Source organism: Wyeomyia smithii, chromosome 3 (genome assembly GCF_029784165.1).
Source record: "Wyeomyia smithii strain HCP4-BCI-WySm-NY-G18 chromosome 3, ASM2978416v1, whole genome shotgun sequence".
In the NCBI taxonomy this organism is placed as follows: Eukaryota; Metazoa; Arthropoda; class Insecta; order Diptera; family Culicidae; genus Wyeomyia; species Wyeomyia smithii.
This window is the reverse complement of record NC_073696.1, coordinates 206,501,859-206,520,774: the sequence shown is the minus strand read 5'-3', so window position 1 is coordinate 206,520,774 and position 18,916 is coordinate 206,501,859. Positions and strand designations below refer to the sequence as shown.

At 38.0% G+C, this 18,916-nt stretch overlaps 1 protein-coding gene across 2 annotated transcripts in view; it reads left to right on the top strand.

The window, feature by feature from the left end:
- LOC129729988 (transcription factor mef2A) overlaps nucleotides 1-18,916 on the top strand; it is a 282,838-nt gene that overhangs the window by 60,890 nt on the left and 203,032 nt on the right. Inside the window, exon 2 of one of the 2 annotated variants that reach the window (XM_055688925.1) lies at nucleotides 5,991-6,043. The exons of the other annotated variant lie outside the window; for it this stretch is intronic. The gene's annotated coding sequence lies outside the window, so the exon portion shown is untranslated. The remainder of the gene's footprint in view (nucleotides 1-5,990; nucleotides 6,044-18,916) is intronic. 2 annotated transcript variants of the gene reach the window in all.

Genomic DNA, 18,916 nt, shown 5'->3' with positions numbered 1-18,916 from the left:
TTATGCTTGGATTCCGTTCCAATTCACCCTCACTTTCTTCCGACTTTACAAATACATGTAACAACTGTATGTACACACAACATGGATTGCGTGATTGATTTTAATGTATTTGTTCTCTAAACACCACTAACGGTGCAGTGCTGGCTGAGATAGTTGCAGTGTTGCGATAACAACAAAAATAAACATCGGTAGAGAGCCTGACTGCAAAACTATCAGTTCATCAGCTACGTTTCGATGATTTTCATTTAATTTAACAATACGTAATCAACATCAGCGATCACCTAGGTAACCTACTGCGATGTTTTCTTTTTTTTTTGTGGACTCAACTACAACCAGTGTTATTTTTTAATCAGTTGTGGCATTGTCAGGACGTTTTTGCTGTTTGCACAGCAGAAATCAGTACGCGAAGTGAGAAATTTTTGAAGTCTCAGAAGTAAAGCCAAAAGCAATGGAACGTCCCCTAAGTTACCAAGCAATCTCGTGCAAGCGCTTCTTAGTGCATTCTGCCCAATTTTAATTTTGATCGTTTTACCTTTGTTATACTAAACAAAGGTTATAAAATCGGTCGAAAAACGCAAAATAGATCCAAGATCCGGAGGGCCGAACCGTATATACCATTCGACTCAGCTCGACGAACTGAGCAATGTCTGTTGGTGTGTATGTGTGTGTATGTGTGTGTGTGTGTGTGTGTGTATGTTGTCTGTATGTATGTGCCGCAAAATACTAACGCACCTTTCTTACAGAACGCAATATCCGATTTTAATGATCTTATATGCAAACGAAAGCTACTGTGCTCCCCCAGAATGCTACCTAGTGGATTTTTGATTATTGGCTTAGATTTAAAATATTGATCAAAGAGTTTTTTTTATATGAGATATTTAACTTTTATGGCAAAATTAATGGCACGGAGAGCCATGTGTTGTAATCCAATTTACTCAGATCGACGAATTGAACAATTTATGTATGTTTGTGTATGTGTGCCTATATGTATGTATGTGTAAATATGTTGTTTATATATGTAGTATATCAAAATCGACCCAAAAAAGAAAAATAACAAAAATAACATTCTTATTATAAAACGCTCATTCCGATTTTGATGTTCGCATGCTCAAATGAAAGCCCCAGAGTTCTTTGAAAATCATACTGAGTGTGATCTTGTATTTGTTGCTTGAACTGTAGAATTTTGACCAAAGTATATTTTAGTCATGGGATATTTTACTTCCTGGATAATTTTTCTCTCTCACTGCTCTTTCTTCTTCTCTATCCCTCTTTTTTCGTATCGCTATTCATTTTTCAAAGGAACTCAACAATCATGGACAACTTTTCATAATCTTTACACTCTTCGTAGTGCGGCTTAACTGGTGTAAAATAAATTACCCTTTAGCTTTTTCTTGAAAATTTGAACCCGATTTTACAAGAAACTGTGATGCTTACTTAGCTCCTTTTCTCGCTTTCGAAGCTTCCGTCCTCACTTCTTATAAAATATATACTAAATTGTACGTTGAACCTAGATTTGCAAAGAGTAAGAAACATTTACAGCTTTCGGGAGCCAAGCATTGTAGTAAAATCTGATCCCACAGTGTGCAAATGTAAAACAATTTGCGATGCAGATATTTTGAAAAGCTTTACCAAAGATGTATAGACCTATTTACGTACGAATGTGTTAGTGCCACCCGTTGAGAAAAACACGAATAAATCGCTGTTTTTTTTTTGCAATGCTATGTTTTGAACAGCTGGAAAATTTTTCGGGTGAACACTTATTTTATGTTTCAAATTTGTGACCAGGAATCTAAAGTAGTAAGTGAACGTAAGCAACTCTACATGGCTATACACGTTTACTAGTGTGCGCAGGTGAAAAGTCACTTATCTCTATGAATGATACAATATGCTCATGTAAGATAGAAGAATCGCATTAAACTAACATACATGTTATCTATTACTGTTTCCCCACGTTCGATTATTTAAAAAATAATAATAATAATTGCTTCTAACCAGCATTTAAAAATAGGTTTGTGACCGAAAAAATAAGACCCATGTACTGTACCCGGGCAGGAGAGCATAACAAAATCATTACTCATCAATAACATATTCAGCTATGAGAATTTATCGTGTTATTCGAAAGATATTCAGGTTTCATACATGGTTATGAAAATATTATAAAACTTTGATATCATATCTCACAATGCCTTTAATAAGATATTTGAGTTGCTTTTAAAATATCTCATTAAAAGTAAGTTTTTAAGTGTAAATTGTTCGTTGTTGATTATTTATAATATATTCAGTTTCCAATATCTGGTTGTGATATTATGATTATATATTCTCCTGCTCGGTGCTCCTTTTATCAACATTCATATTATTTACGAAAACCACATCCAGCTTTAATTCAATGATCGTCTTTGGTTAACTCTCTGAAAACTATCTTTTAAATTCATTTCATTCATTATTGAAATTGGACTTATGTTGGTATACGATTTGTAATTGACTGGCCTAATATGAGCCGTTGAGAGCAAAAGTGGTACATGTCCCATTTTTACACTTTTTGGGTTTTTTTTGCATAAATTGATGCAGAACGCAATAATGTGCTAGAATATCCAAGAAAAACCGAGATCTGATAACCTAAACCAAAGTTATAGCCAACACAATTTTTGGTAATTAACATAATCACCATTTCGTTGAGAGCAAAAGTGGTACATGTCCAGTCTGTACATGTTAGGGGCATCCACATACCACGTGGACAGCTTTGGGGGGGAGGGGGGTTGGCTAATGTCCACGGTCCATACATTTTTTTTAGAATTTATATGGCCAGTTGTCCAGGGAGGGGGAGGGGGGGGTCAAAATCGGTAAAAATCTGTCCACGTGGTATGTGGATGGCCCCTTAGATGAATTGTAAGTCGAGAATCTTAGGATATAAAACAATCATGTCTTCAGCAAAGTTGGTCAAGTGATTGAGTACTTTCAGATGAAGATGTGTCTGCTTTGGAATTTTCTCACTACGTGGCGCTAGTGTATCCGTGGCTATTTTGTAACAGAAAGCATTCTACCTATTTCAGTATCAACTCGTATGCTGTTACCAAATACATATACACTAGCGCCACGAAGAGACAGAATTCCTTAACAAACAGGTCATCATTCTATAGTACTCAATCACTTGGACAACTCTGCTGAAGACATGAAGTTCTATGTCCTAAGATTAGAGAGCTATAATGCATCCTTAATGCTCACACTGGACATGTACCACTTTTGCTCTCAACGTTTTCTGGTTGTCATTATTTTTCCCATAGAACAAAAGTGGTACATGTTTTTCCATTGAAGTTTGTGTGAGTTTCTCAACTAGAACTCGTTATGCTTTCATGTACCGTCTTTTGAAACCTCTCCAGCAATGATTTAGTGCAGTTATGCTAAAAAAAATTGTTGAAAATAACTTACTATTTGAGTGTTTTCGTTCATCGCGTCTCCTGAAAAAATTACTCAATGACACATGTACCACTTTTGCTCTCAACGGCTCATATGTATAAAGTAATAGTTGGTATAACAAAGGTTTCTGCACCACTAGGTGGATTATTTCAGGTTTTAGGTAAAAGTGACGAATTTTAGTGAAATAAACTTAAATATTCATTGTACAGGTCGGACTCGATTATCCGGAGACTTGATTATCCGGAAATTCGATTATCCGGAATTAGATTATCCGGAATTTTAGACTCGATTATCCGGAATTTTATATTTTTGGTGTCCGTTTTCAGTTTTTATTCCGAAATTTTGCCTTTGCCATCCCTTATGGCATATTTGATACCATTTAAGTCACTTCCGGCATGTTTAGGACATGTTCAAATCAGGTGAATATAATCAATGTCCAATATATTTTTTTTTGCTTCTCAAGATTTTATCCTTTTTCGCCTCAGAAATAACTTCTGGTTACGCCACTGCACCATACAAGTAAAATAAAGAAAAGAAATATTTATTTTATGTTCGTTAATCGCAAAATTTCAGTATTTTTTGTGTGATTCGATTATCCGGAAAACTCGGTTATCCGGAATGAAAATGTTTTTGATGTTCCGGATAATCGAGTCCGACCTGAATTATTAATTCCAAAAGTGTGAAGGTTAGAAAAACCACAGTTTTTTGTATTATTGACAAATCAGTTAATCATAAAAGCTTATAACAAATTCATGAATAATTACATGTTGGACAGAACCAATTGTTCATTTTATAGGTATTTTAGTCATTATGGCACACTTTTATGAGAAGAAATTCGTCATAAAAAGCCACATGCGTGAGTATTTTGTGGAATTAATAGCATGGGCCATCTACCCAACTGGTGCGTCTTGTACGGTTTTCCCCTACGTATTGAGAAGTAACCTGCTCCGTGTTCTAGTGCTTTTGTCTTCTCCGTTAGATTTAGTAACCTACTTCCTTCCTTATCGATCTTATCATATCCTCTGAAGGGAAGTTTTGTGTGGAAGAATAAATTCACAAATTAAAGTCCTTTTGAAAACGAATGGCTAGGTTTTACTAAAATTCGAACCTATCACAACCTACTCGTCAAAGCGGACTCTGTAACCTTGCGGCTACGAAGCTCTATTAATACCTTCTACGACGTTTGAGCAGTGATTCAAGTGTTGAGATGAATATGGAATCGTTGTTAAAAATACTTTGTTTTCTGAAACATAAAATAAATTGCACTAAGTTCACAATATTTATATTACTTAGCGATCCCATACGATATCCTATTTTGTTTATTTTTTCAATGGCTTCGTGAAAAAATTCTATTTAATTTATTTGATTTTGACTTATAATATGCGAATCATATTATAGCATAATTCAATTTTTTTTCATCTAATCGTAATTGTTTTTTGTGCATCTTAAATTTTGTGGATTAGTAATTGTCAAATTGACTGAAGATTTTTTTATTATTTTGAAATGAAAACTCAAATGTAAATGTATTCAAAACACAAATTATCGCGAAGTTCGCTTCTTCTTACTTTAGCGAATTCCTCCATACTTAATCATAATCCTTCATTTTTGATCATATTCCATAATACTTCATCACATCGATACCGAGATCAGAAGCGTCAGAAATCTCAATAGCATCGAATTGTTTGACCACATTTCTTCCCATCCCCACTGTCCATATTGTTAGCTTATTCCAGGCCAGCGCTCCTTTATCGAGAGTAAACTCTCGCTTCGGTAGAGATAATGTATATGTGAGTACACTATCTGTATGCATTTCGAATCTAGTTAACATAAACACCTGCAGTAAACCGTTGTTAAGCAACCTCCATTATTTGGAGCTCACCTTTCTCCGTACACCTTTGCCGACTCACCCTGCTGTGCGTTGTCCCAGAAACTCTGTTTACACCCGAATGGTGATTTTTCATTGCATTTCAACATTTGAGCTATTACCACCGCGGCTGCAGATACTGTCGACAGCGCGGTGCAATAGCATCATCACCTATCATCAAATCCGAAACCATTGGATAACTCTTTCCGGTAGTGATGGCTATAAGCTTCCTGCTGCTCAGATCCATTAGCGCTCTTCTCCTCCTGCCTCGGTGTGCAGGTTCGAAACAAGATTTTAATGGGCGCACACATGTTTAACCGCAGAAGTGCGATAAAAATGCAACCCAACAAAGCTGGTTTTAATTTTAGCCCCAGTCCACCCGCTGGAACGCGGCCCATAATGATCAAATTTTACGCACCGATGCGTGGGAGTTGCTCCCATCCGAACCAGACCGGTTTAGTCCCTGCTGTTGTTGTTTGAAATATTAGACAACTCGGCGTAAAATCCGTAATCTGATGAACTGCACTGCCTGGCAGGCTGCTGACAGGGTGGCAGGAAACCCCAGTTGTTGTCGGCAGCGCCAGACGGGCGCGCGTTATGAGTAGTAACGCAGAATCGGTTGGCGAAATACACTTTATGGCTGACAGTTGAAGATCACTCGAATCTGGTTCCTCTGATATTCAATATTGTTTTCTTTTTTTTTTCTTTTCAGGTAAGAATGATGGCGCCACTCGAATTTTAATGTTTCAAGGAAAAGCGGCGAATGTGAGTACAGTAACTGTTCGCTAACTGGGTACTGTTCAACTGGGCTGCTTTTTAACTGGGCGTTCGCTAACTGTGCTATAGCCCAGTTAAAAAGCAGATGAACGTCAAAAATCAGCGTTTGGCATAACGCTGTCAGAACGAGATAGGGGCTCATGAATAGTGAATTGAGATCGATTTTTTCAGTTCAATGGATTTTGGTTGTCATCACACATGCGATCCACCAGACTCGTTTCCAGGTCAAATAAATATTTTGTGAAAAGAACATATTTCCAAGCAACGGTTAGTGTAAATAAAGCACACACAAAGCTAAAGACAATGTATTATTTTTCATTTCATCAATCAGGATTTTTAGTGTATTTGTTTTTAAACATTTTCCAATTTTCGCTGAGGGAGTTTTGCCTAGCGCCATTACATCGAAATCCCCCTCGGTATTTGACGACATTTGAAATGTCAGCCCAGTTAGCGAGCGACATTCGTTAACTGGGCTAGGCCCTCAGCCCAGTTAGCGAACGAATAGTGTAGTACTAAAAATACCGTACGGAAATAACGTTAAATTCTTAGTTTTGTTTATATCATACTTGCTGGAGATACTTTCTCAAAGAGCTGGACGGTGATTATTCAATTTTAGGTTATGAAACTTTGAATTCGCCCAAAAACATTAAGATGGAGTGTAAAACAAACTATTCTTTTTTTTTTTCGACCAAAGCTAAAGTCAATAGCGAATGAAATTCCCTTATCCATTACGACTTATCCATTGGATAGCAGAAAATTTTGTTCTTCAGATGCACTATTGATTGTTTGTAGTAAAAGTCAAACAGTAAGTTGTTAGTATGAATTGAGAATGAAGAAAAAAGGCACTTCCGGCAATAGTATCATCATCCACTTTTGTTTCAATTGACCTGTACTTCGCATGATGCTCCCGAAATGTAAATATGTCGAGTTAAACTCGAAAGAACCAGCTTATGTCGGTTTGGGTTTACTTGCCCACGATTGTACGAGTGTAATGTGATTTTTTCGCAAAATCCGCCACCGTTGCGTTGGTTTGTATTATCGTTAATATTCCGAAATTGGCGGCATCGTTTGGCAGCCGGCCAGCCACGCAGCCACAGGTGGACGATTTGCACCGTTGTCGCCTAATTGGATTTTCTTTCCCCGTACTGTACACTAGGTTCATTTTCCGAAGAAAACGGAAAACCCTGCGTAAAAGAGAACAGGCATAAGCGATAAGCCGATGACAGTTTGGTTTTGGTCGCCTAAATCAGTCGCATTATGGTGTAATTCCAATTAGCTCAGGGCTTCCGCCGTACCACTCCTCGAAGGCGTTAGATATTCGATTTAGGCTGGTCATTGCGCAACGAGACACAACCTTTCCCGGAAAATGGTAGGCTCGGCTTGGCCGGTTAAGGTGAATGCTTTGTACGGCTTTGCGACACCATTAAACGTGTTCGGTGGGTGATTTACTGGTGGCTTCGCAGGATCTAATTTCAAAGAAACCGGAACGATGCGATAGCTTTGAACATGAAACTTTTGAAAGTTTCAGATTGGTATTCGCGATACGATCGCATGGTTGACGTGGGACTATGTTAGTTTCACGGAAGATTGATTATTTTTTTGTACATATTTATATTGAATATTTTTTGGGTAGTTCTTGCTATTACCACCACAGATGAAACTCAGCTATTCTGCTCTTCAGGCTCAAAACATTTTTTTTGAAATCAAATATAAAAGCATTTTTGGAATGTCATTTTCTAAAACCAAACAAGCGCTGCGCTTTAAAAATAAAATTTACTCGATGCTTACGCGAAAAAACATTACCATTTCATTCTACAATTATTCATCGCATAGGGTTATACAAAAAGTTATTTATAAATTTATATGACCTGAGTCTGAATACTGCGCACTTTCATGTATGAAATAAATGAATCTCACAATAAACACGACTCGATTGGTTCAATAACCATGGAAATGTGGTAGCTCAAACCATACATAAGAAAACGTTTCGTGGGCTGTGTGAGAATTAGATGCATTCCTAGGTAAAAAAATCGCCTAAAACAGCCTAGACAATACCGTAACATCAAACAATTACTATTTCGCTATGAAACGCACCCAACCTAAATGAAACTAATAATCAACTATCAGTGGCCTTATCAATATTCTGCACCCGACAGCATGTCCTGTACTGTTACCTATATCAACGTGAAACTGATTGAAGCTGACAACGTTGTTTACAAAGCGGTTTTTTTTTCTCTCTATCTCTCACTGACAAGCTATTATCACCAATAATGCGCCGGAGAAGAGACCACTTTATTCCACTATGGTCAGGGAAACCGCAAAATGAGTGCCGCTTCTGCCTGTCGTCGCCTCTACCGCGGTATGATACGGGCATCCACCGGCCGGACATATGTTGCCACTCGGAAAAAGCGGTCCTCCATGACTGTTGTTCTCCCCAGAGCCGCGGCCCCGGCAGCCAGCAATACGGTCGTGCGTGTTCTCTGTCGTTCCCGCGCGGACAAACAGTCCAACCAACCGAAGATAATGTAAATTTTTAACTCATTTACCCCACCTGTGCTGCCACAGTCTTTTCTGTGCGTTTCTGTGCGGTCTGCAACGTGCCTCAATGTCCACGCGGTACAGTGGTCGCACAGTGACCGCACAGGTCTCCCAATGTTGCTAGACCTTTCCCGGAATCTGTCCCGATTACAAACAGACAAAACACGAAAAATGCATTTAAATGTTGCTCTCGTGTTCGGAAAATAGTATTAACAAACAAAAACATTAACAAATAATATTTATCTGTGCACCGCAGAGGAAGGCGGAAAGGCGCGTGGCGCGATCCGAGAGGATTTATCAGGAACCATTTGGTAACGTGTAAACATTTCCAACTAGAGATAGGGTTGGGCTTTGCGTACGGAAGGCGAGTGCTGGGAAAAATAAACCCCATCCGTGCATGGTTCGCAATCGGCGATGCATACGCATTGAAAAACCCTAATGCATAAAGTTATTGATTTTCAGTTGAACTACGAGCGAACGGCGAGGCACACAGGGACCGGCTGCAGTTCACCCAACGTTTCCAACTAGGACCACGGTAACAACAACGACGACGACGACGGCGACGGCGACCGAAAACATGTGATTACATCGTTTTCAAATTATTCTGCACCATCGCTGACAATTTTAATTACAAGCAGAAAACATGGCGGCTTTCGAACTAACCGAGAGGTCACATTCGGGTACAGTAACGGGGGGAAACCAGAGACACAAGTAAAATGCATTTCAATAGCCCTTTTGCATTGATGACGGTTGGTTATTGTAATCACTTCTGCCAAACATCGAAACCATACAACGGGACCTTCTCCGCTAGTAACTAGTTCAATAGAACATCAAAAGCCCCACGGGATGATTTTGATTGGCGTACAGATGGGTTCTACTCCACCAGACACAATCTCGTGTTCGCCATAGGAAGGCTTCTAACGAATCAGCTCAGATCATCTGTTAGGCATGGGATCACTGGCTGAGCACATTTCAGTCCGTCATGCCGGCCGCACATCGCTCGATCTGCGTACCGGAGATCCCGTGAGAACAGCAGCTTTTGCTAACAAAACAAAAAAAAAATCAAAGCCCGTTTGTTGTAAACACAATACCAAATAAACTTTTATTGAGTCCCACCCACTTTTTCAACCTGCCGCCCCATTGCCTAACCTTGCATTTCACCTGCTTCACTCCGTTAGACCAGACCATCCTGGGCCTGAGTTGCTGCCCTGGAGGTGTTACGCGGCTCGGTGTGGTCAAAGCAGAATGCAATTTATTGAATCAACGACTGCTCACGGTCTGCTATTCGATCGAAGCTGTTGCTGGAGCTGGAGTAGTGCTGTTGGGTCAACTAGTAACAATCAATTGTGCCCGGTCGAGGGCAGCAATTTGAATTTTACGAAACAACAGCAATACACGAGGCCTGGTCTAATAAAGTTAGCCACTTTCGTGAAAGTTTGACCCAGAATTTATGCAAGCCCTTTTGGCCTTTTCCACATAGATTATAGAAAGTTTCCCCTCGTCACACCACACAGGTTGATTTGCAATTCGGTTGTGATATGATTTTGCCGGTTGTTGCCCATTTTTTTTTCACCGATCGTTGCAACGAATGTGTATGTAAATTGTCGAACAATGAACAGCAACGGATCGTTTGACAGGGAGAAAGTTTCCGATTTTTCTGCCCTTGTCGCCAAGTGCTCTCGAGAGAAGAAATGCAAGCAATGGAAAACAGGGTGCGGGAAACTTTTACTTGCTGAAACATGCACCTGATTGCCCGCAAATGCAGTGCAGTCGGTGCCGGAGGAGGTACCTACCGACCGGATTGATTCTTGTGTATGTCGTACAGGTAATCCGACACGACAATTGTACAAAGTTGGCAACTATCAACGAAAGAGGGTGTGCTGCTGAACGGGGTCTCGTCTATCGGGGGCACACGAGTTGGCATCTACTATCGAGAGAGGCAGCGGTTTACATGCTGAGTGAAGCTCTCAAATGATAAGCAGAGATTGCAGGATGGAAGAAAGGAAGGAGGGAAGAGGGTTCTGTGACAATCGAACCGATATAAAGGCAAACAGTATGAAAGTCAGTAACGTTAGTGATTGTTGAGCGATTTTCTATTCATGCTTGCCGTTGGAGTTTCAATCCAGCAATTATTATTTTTATTGGTTTACAAGGTTTCGGATGGAGTGATGAAACTATAGTGAAAATATGATTCTGATTATGTTGATTTCGCGGAAATTAGGTAGGCAAACGACGAAACGTGTCATTAGTATTTATATAAAACATAGTATTTGCTTCGGACTAGAGAATATATCAGTATTCACGGATGTTTGGAACCTTCAAAACTTTTTACAAGAAGGTAGAATTTTTTTTTCAGAGCAAATTTGGTTTACATTTTGGAAATGATTATATTTTTTGTAGTACGATACAATTTTTAATTATTTATCGCATTTTCCTTTACTTTATGATAAATTGCTCCTTCGTCATTAAAATGCGATGTAACTGTTACTTTATTTTCAGATATAAGAACAAAATCACACAAAACCGTTAACAAAACCGGAAAAATGCCCTAGAGCTTGAACTAAATGATGGAAAATATAGCTTTTCTTTTATTGTAAAGAAGTTAGCAATCTTCTCAAATTTTTACCAACAATGTGACACATATTCATTAACTGATTATACAAGAGTTTCAATGTCGTATCGTTCAGTGAAAATTCACCGTACTTATGATTTCTGATCGTTTGCGTGCGTGAAACCCTTAAAGACACCATTTATCGAACACTTCCATTTTGGAGATTTTTACATTCACGAAGATTTGAATTTCGGTCTGTTTGTTAAGTTACATAGTATTTCATTGGTTCAAGTGATTATTGTTAAGTCTTCAGCTCCGGAACGCACGGTTCAAAGTTTCAGCCAAATTAAAAATGACAATTTAAATAAAATATTAAAACTGGGACATTTTTTGTGGAACTGCTCAGTAATAAAAACCTATCGCTTCGTTAGTATCCAACATGCTAGTGTTGTATTCATTATTCTCACTAAACTCAAAAAAGAGTAGTGGCGTACTAGTTGTAGCATCAATCGATTATGATATATGGAGCTAGTAGGGTTATAACATATGCATACACTTGGTCTCAGTAGACAGGCATGTTGATCGCGCGGTGTACGTTGAATATTTTGAAACTCAGCTTGGAAAATAGGTTTAATTGATGGGTCAACACTGATGATCACCTAATTTTTTTCTTGCATATTATAGCATTTTTTCTCAGTTTTCCAATGCTGGTCTCAGATCAAAAATCGGTAGTTGCAAACATGGTCAAAATTGCAATTTCCTGATATAATCTAAGATGGCGGCCAAATTCAAGATGGCGGCCTGAATTATGATCACTTCAAATGAAAGCCCTATCATTCCTCTTCACAGAAAAGTGCTATTCGTAGTACTTTATATAACGAATTTTAGAGATATAGCTCAAATAATACATCAAAAATTGTTAAAATTTCTACTTTTCTGAAAACTGTTCCCCCCCTTGGTGACCAAGGGCTCAACAAATTCGATCAATCAAAAATGGCATTATCATTTTTTCTCTATTTCTAATAACTATGTGCATTTATATCAAATTTGAAAGGCTTTGTACACCTAGTGGCCTAGTTTCAGCGAGAATTGCTCATATACAATATAAGCAGAGACATGGAAAAGTAATTTTACTGCATGACCTCAGAAGACAAACACTTTTATCGTAACGGCAACGGCTCTGTCGGAAGGTTCCTGATTTAGATATTTATCTTGCTAATATCTTTGTTTTAATGGATATCCAAGCAAGTGCCGGTCAAATTTATTATATTTTTTGACATTATTTTTGACGGCTGATTTTCTTCATCCGGATTGTTTACAATCGAAAGAGTTAGGAAAAAATTGGGAAAATGAAAAAATGGGTAAAATTATTGTTAGAAAGTTTGAGTAAATATGACTTTATTTCTTAAAAATTAGGCTGATACAAATTTCGAATTCTTTTTATGTCCAAGGTTATCAAAGTGACCAGAGGGGGTGGCAAAAAATAAATAACACCGAGACGAAAAAAAAAGAAAAATCTTTGATCAAAGTTTGTGTGCAAGTTATGACGTTTGTAACTTGCACTCAAATAAATGTTGAAAAATAACTCTTTATTATTATTATTATTTATTTCGCTTGTCTTTCGACGACACTCTCGCTGTCACCTGACTTGTTTGTTGCTAAATTAAGCATTTATGCTGTCGGAAAACCAATGAAAAAACAAAACGGTTTGAGCTTTTTTTTCTTCCCCTTCCAATGTTCAAGATTTTTGAAGGGGGAGGTGACAGAAAGTAAAAATAAAATTTGTAACGGCCTTATGTAACTCGAGTCTTGCTCGCAATACCTCTGAATATGAATATGAAATTTGAAATCAGAATATACTCAGTCATCTGACAACACTGCCGATCACTATTGTAAAATGCTCCAGAAATTGAATTTAGGAGGAAATTTGGATCTAGAGCTCGATAGCAATATTTTAGAGAAAAATTTTTTTATACAAAGTTGTTATATACAATAAAGTGCCTATTCAAAAATTATCTGGCCAGAACACTGTGTCTTTGTGAAGAAAAAAAAGGAACGCTGTGTCTGCGCCCTTATGGTATTTCTTGATGAACGACGCAACTTCTGGCAGGCGCTTTCTACTGTAAATTTCTCCGTTCACGGCCAGCCCGGAGCGAAAAAGAGCAGCACCTTCTTGGGGAACTTGGTGTGGGAAATAAATTGCCCCTCGGAGCTCATTTCCTTCGTGGGAGAAGTGAACTACGAAGTACACTGTAGGGATGGGAATCGGAAGCGAAGGTATGGATATTTGGTATCGCGATATATTGAAACGATTCGATATCAAGCAGCAAATATATCGCAAAAAAGTATCGATATTTCAATATCGCAATATCGAAACGGGTGAAGTGCATAACGAGAAAACGAACGAAACCGATAATCAGGCAGTTTTGCTTGTGAGTTGCATCGGTTTGTTCATAAGCATAATCAATTTTCCAAATTTTCAAATGGATCATATATTTTCAACGGTGATAGATAAAACAGTAAATTCACTTAAAATGGAATCAATAAAACGTAAATTCTTTGAATTTTAGGGAGTTGATGTAAATCAACTAGAAGACAACATGCGATTGGTTAAGGTCATTCACATAAAAAACACGAACGCAGCAGTTGAAAAATATGCTGCTTGTTGGTTCGAATAACAACACCAACCTTTCGGCGCAACAGTGTTCAGAGATTATCTATGATGATGTAATGATGATGAAATGATGATGAGCTGTGACTCACTCCGAAGATTTAACGATATATAAATTAAAAATTTGCAACAAGAAAAACCTAGGGACAATCATTTATATTTTATAAATATTCATTTTCTCGACGATTTCCCGATTGTCGATACTAGTGATAAGTATCACGGACAGTCAGGGAAAATACATACTACTGTATACGCTGCTAGAAAAAACTGTTAAAGAAAAAAACCACTCATCGTTAAGGTAACTATCAACATCAAAACCAAAGAGCGATTATCGTGGTTCTGAAAGTATTGGATGTATTATTTGTATTTCATTGTTTCTATGGCCGCCAAAAGCCCCGGTAGGATCTGTTCTGGAAGGAATATTTCGGAGGCATACCACCATAACACCCAAAACCATAAAGATGACCTGTGAAAGTAATTTTATGAACTTTGAACCAATCACTGTTAAAAATCTGTTCAAATATTCCTAAAACTGTTTAGTTTCGGAACATATCTCGAAAAACCGGTTTTCCGATAATAAAATTCTTTTTCCTAGCACCGTTGGCACTGATTTCTAAGTAAAGAAGTCGCTGAATCTATTCGTGCTAAAACTATCCACGTCGGGCATGTAAGAAGTAGAAAAAATTAAAAAACATGTTCACAAAAAAACCAATTTGCGTTGTAAACTTCAGTTCATCGATAGCGAATTTACGTGTGCATGCCACGCTTTGAGAAAGATATTTCATTTTAAGGGTTTTTGCATCTCATATATAATTGTCATAATGTGCGTGATAACAAAAGAACATTTCCTTCCTTCTTTCCCATGTTTTCACATGCAAATATCAGCAACACCGCCAACGCGAATTTTCTTCCGATATTTTTCGAGTATCAAATAAAAATGTATCGATATCCGATAATATTGCTTGCTGAAGCATCGATGCCAAATACTCGATACATCGAAAGAAAAGTATCGATACCCGCGGCATCGATAAAGTATCGCACATCCCTAGTACACTGCCAGTCGTTGCCATGCAGGGTGAGATAGGTCTCGTCGTCCATCACTACTGCCACGTCGCGATTCGCCGGTAAAATTGACTTGACCATCTTATTAAACCGCTGTCGCTGCGTCATTGCCTGCAGCTCCCAGACTAGTGGACGGGAATGCCGCTTCCTGACATGTATGTCCATGTTTTCCTGATACTTTTTCAATGTTTTTAGTGCACGCAGCGATTTAGCCACTTTTCCCTCGGTTTTCTCCTTCTGCATCCTTTGAAGTTTCTTGTCGCTCAGATTCGTTGGCCGTCCGGAACCGGGCTTTCTTTCGATACTCTAATCGTCCAATAGTGTCAAGATGTTGTAGATGCCGGAACGGGTATACCCGGCATCCACAAAGCGCCGCATGATGTCCGTTTTTGACGCGGCGGGGTACCGTTCCTTGAACGCGCACACTGCTGAACGGAGTAGCTTCACTTTTTTCGCCATCACAGTTAGAGTTTAACTGATAGTGCTGTCAATTTTTTTTTGCTAACTCTTGGGTTACTATGATTGATGATGCATGAGTAGTTTCGTCAGTGCGAATAAATGTAAACCCATAAAAAATCGGCAATTTTTGTCCATTTTTTGCCGCAAACGTTATATAGAGTAAAAAAATTATTTTACGATGTTGCATATCTTTGCTCAATCTTTGAAAATAACCGAATTAGATTAAAAAAAAAACACATTTTTGCTCTAATTATTTAACTTAAGTTTTCACATTCAAATTGTCTTCGAACGACTCTTAAGACTTTCAAAAAAATACAATTTGAAATTCTGACATCGTAAAATCTCAATTCTACTCAAAGTTATTAATGTTTTTCATCCAAAGTATGTCTTTTTTCATTTCTTTGTCGTTCTTTTTTGGGCAAACATAAAAAATATCTCTTAATCTCATTTTGAAAAGCACAGTTGACTCTATATCTGGATGTTTTTTGTCTCGAAACAAAACATAATACCTTTAATTCGATCCACAATGTTCGAAAATCGATTAACTGGTTCGAAAGTTATGAATTTTTGAAAATAAAATTTTTTTTCGTTGGTTCATCGGGGCGAACAGCTCTGGAACAGGGTGACCCTAAAACGGCTTTTGCGATGTATTTTATTTTCAAAAATCCATAACTTTCGAACCAGTTGATCGATTTTTGATAGTTTTGGATCAAATTAGAGATAATTTTTCCAAGCCTCTGCCATGAAAAGCGTTTCGGGAAAACGGCCATTACTCCCCGAATAATCGGTATTTCTTATGAACAAACGTGTTTTGTTGTTGTTAAATAGCTGAACTCTCAGAAAATTACTACTTTTATGCGATAAAAAGGTGCTTACATGCTGAAAAAACAATCTAAAGCTTTGCTCATTTTTCTAGAGCAAAAAGGTAAAGGGGTAAACAGGGTAAGACCGCCCAGCGGGGTAATACCGCCCACCGTAGTTTTACTACCAAGTTATATAATAATTGAAATTTTTTTTTAACATGTCTTTTACAGTATAATTACATAACATTTTGCACCCCTTTCTTTTTTGATAGTGCGCGAACGGTCACAGAAATAATCAAAAACAACCTTTCAGCTGGCAACCAGTCAATGCGCTTTTGTTTTGCGAAGACGGGACTTAAGGTTTTTCTGTCTAAAAATCTATTGTTTTATTCGTGAATATACGTTTAACTGCTTGCCTGAATCTGTCTTCTTTCGGATATATCGAAGGCCGTGAGTAATCTTGTAATTTTGACCACTTTTTCGATGAAATATGAAAATGTTCCACTGGGGGTAAAGTCGCCCACTATACACTAGGTAGAACCGCCACGTATACAACTGCTTGTTGTTTTACTTCAAGACCCAAATGCCTCGACACTACAAAGGGAATACTTGAAGGTTCAGTTAAACAATTACAAGCCGCATAAGACATCGATGTTAATCGACCATTTTCGATGTGGTTGATGTTTTCTTAATAATATTTTTTTAACATGACTAATTTTTGAAAAAAGTAAACTTGTGTTAAAATGGTATTAATAAACAAAAATAATTTTAGAGTCAGGACGGTTTGTTTGATCGATATGACGTCTCCGGCAGAGTTGAAAATAGTATTTTTTCTACTTCCGAAGAAAGTATACACTGTAAAAACAACATAGAAAAAAACAATATAGAAAAAAAAGCATAAAAATATTGAAAGTATGAATAAAAAATTAATAATTATTATTTTTACTCTATACATACATAAATATTCAAAATAATCATACGGACAGGTTTAATGAGTTTTTACTTTTAGCTTAAAGACAGGTTTGTTATAAGTTGAATATCTTGCAAAATCCCAATTCTGAAAAATCTATTTATTTTGAAAACCATTAAAATTTACCTACATATTAATTTAAAATTGGATAATCGAAAAACAAAAAAAGTTAAAACTTAGGAAAAAATTTTTTTTCACATTTTCCACGGTGTATATTTTATTAAAAATTACCATCTACAACTTTGTCAAAGACACTATACCGATAAAATCAACCGTTTTGACCCCAAAAATATTTGTTATTCTAAAAAAAAGGTGGGCGAACTTTCTGTACTGTTCTGTTCTGTACTATTCGCAGAGGAAAGTTTCAAATAATTTCACAAGTAAGGCACGTGCAATTATTTACATACACACTTCCGCACCGATTAATAATGGTGACTGCTATTTAACGATACTGTGTTGCTCGAGGCACTTTTCGCAGGCGAAAATTTAAAATAATGTTACAGGTAAGGTCTACGTTTATTTGCATATACATTCCCGCACTAATTATAAATGAACAAACCACAAACGTTAATTCCAGTCGATAGCCTGTGGAATCCTGTTTGGCCGGCGAGTGCACTACTGCCTGTTTGTGCAACCGGTAGCGATCGTTTTTGTATGCGGTTTCCACCGTTTCCTTATCATCGCCTGGGAGTGGAACCATACCAAGTAAGGTCTTATTTAATCGATCCGGCCGGTCGTCGACGGAAATTAATATTTCTGCCCATCGTTGTCGACGCGATTTTATTTCCGAAGGTGTTTCACACGATCCCGAGTTTGCAGAAGTATCCAGTTGTCGATTAATGAGCGTCGAGTGATAATTGGAAATTTTATGGCTTAATGGAGATTTTCCACCGGTAGCGGTATTTAAGCTGGAAAAGTTGCTGATAGGGTTTTTCGGACTATTACTTTCCAGGATACAATATTAACGGCTGACGCAAATAAAAACCAAACTGGGAACAGAGGTAAGCGGTTAGCCGGGAGAGAAAAAAAACCTTGCCTGGACGCGTCGAATTTTCGATACACAGTGAAACATCCATGTGCTTGTGCCGGTGTCAAGGTTTTTTCTCGTGAAAAATTTGGTTACCGAAACGAAACAAACAAAATAAAAAGACTGCTAAGCTACACGAAAAACGCTTCGATGTGATGGAGGACGTAATCGGAGCGTGATGAAAATAAATCATATGATAATCCCTTAGAATGGATGATTTCCTAGATTGCTTGCGAGCGGCTTTCAGGTTGGCTTTCCACTGCAGTACCACAACACACAGCGTAGCCGGTGGGCGTGATTTGATCGGGATTGCGAGGCTTATGCCACTTTTTGCAGAGTGCTTGCGAAATCCCGGATCGGCCTTCCAGTAATTCGATCATTTTTAATGCAAACGATATTAATTTTTCAATTAGGAGAACTCGGAGACACAAACGTGGACCGAAATTTCGCACGGCTCACGGCACGGCACGCCGTCTTATTCATGCGGAGGAGTGACATTTATCGATTTTCTCGGAATTGGAAACAATCCCTGTCTAGCAGTGTCTTAACCGAAAAAAAAAAACAAACTATGCAATTTTGCTGCTTGATAGCAACGATAGATTCACGCATCCTTACACAACGTCAAAACACCTGCGTATGCCTAACGAACTGCAAAACGCACGCACCGAATTGGTGACAATCATTCGCCGTCGCGTGAAAACGGACATCCACCGTACGTAATGTGTCCGTCGTGAGCGGCATCAAATCGACTAACCACAGCACCATAGTCTCGTAACCGAT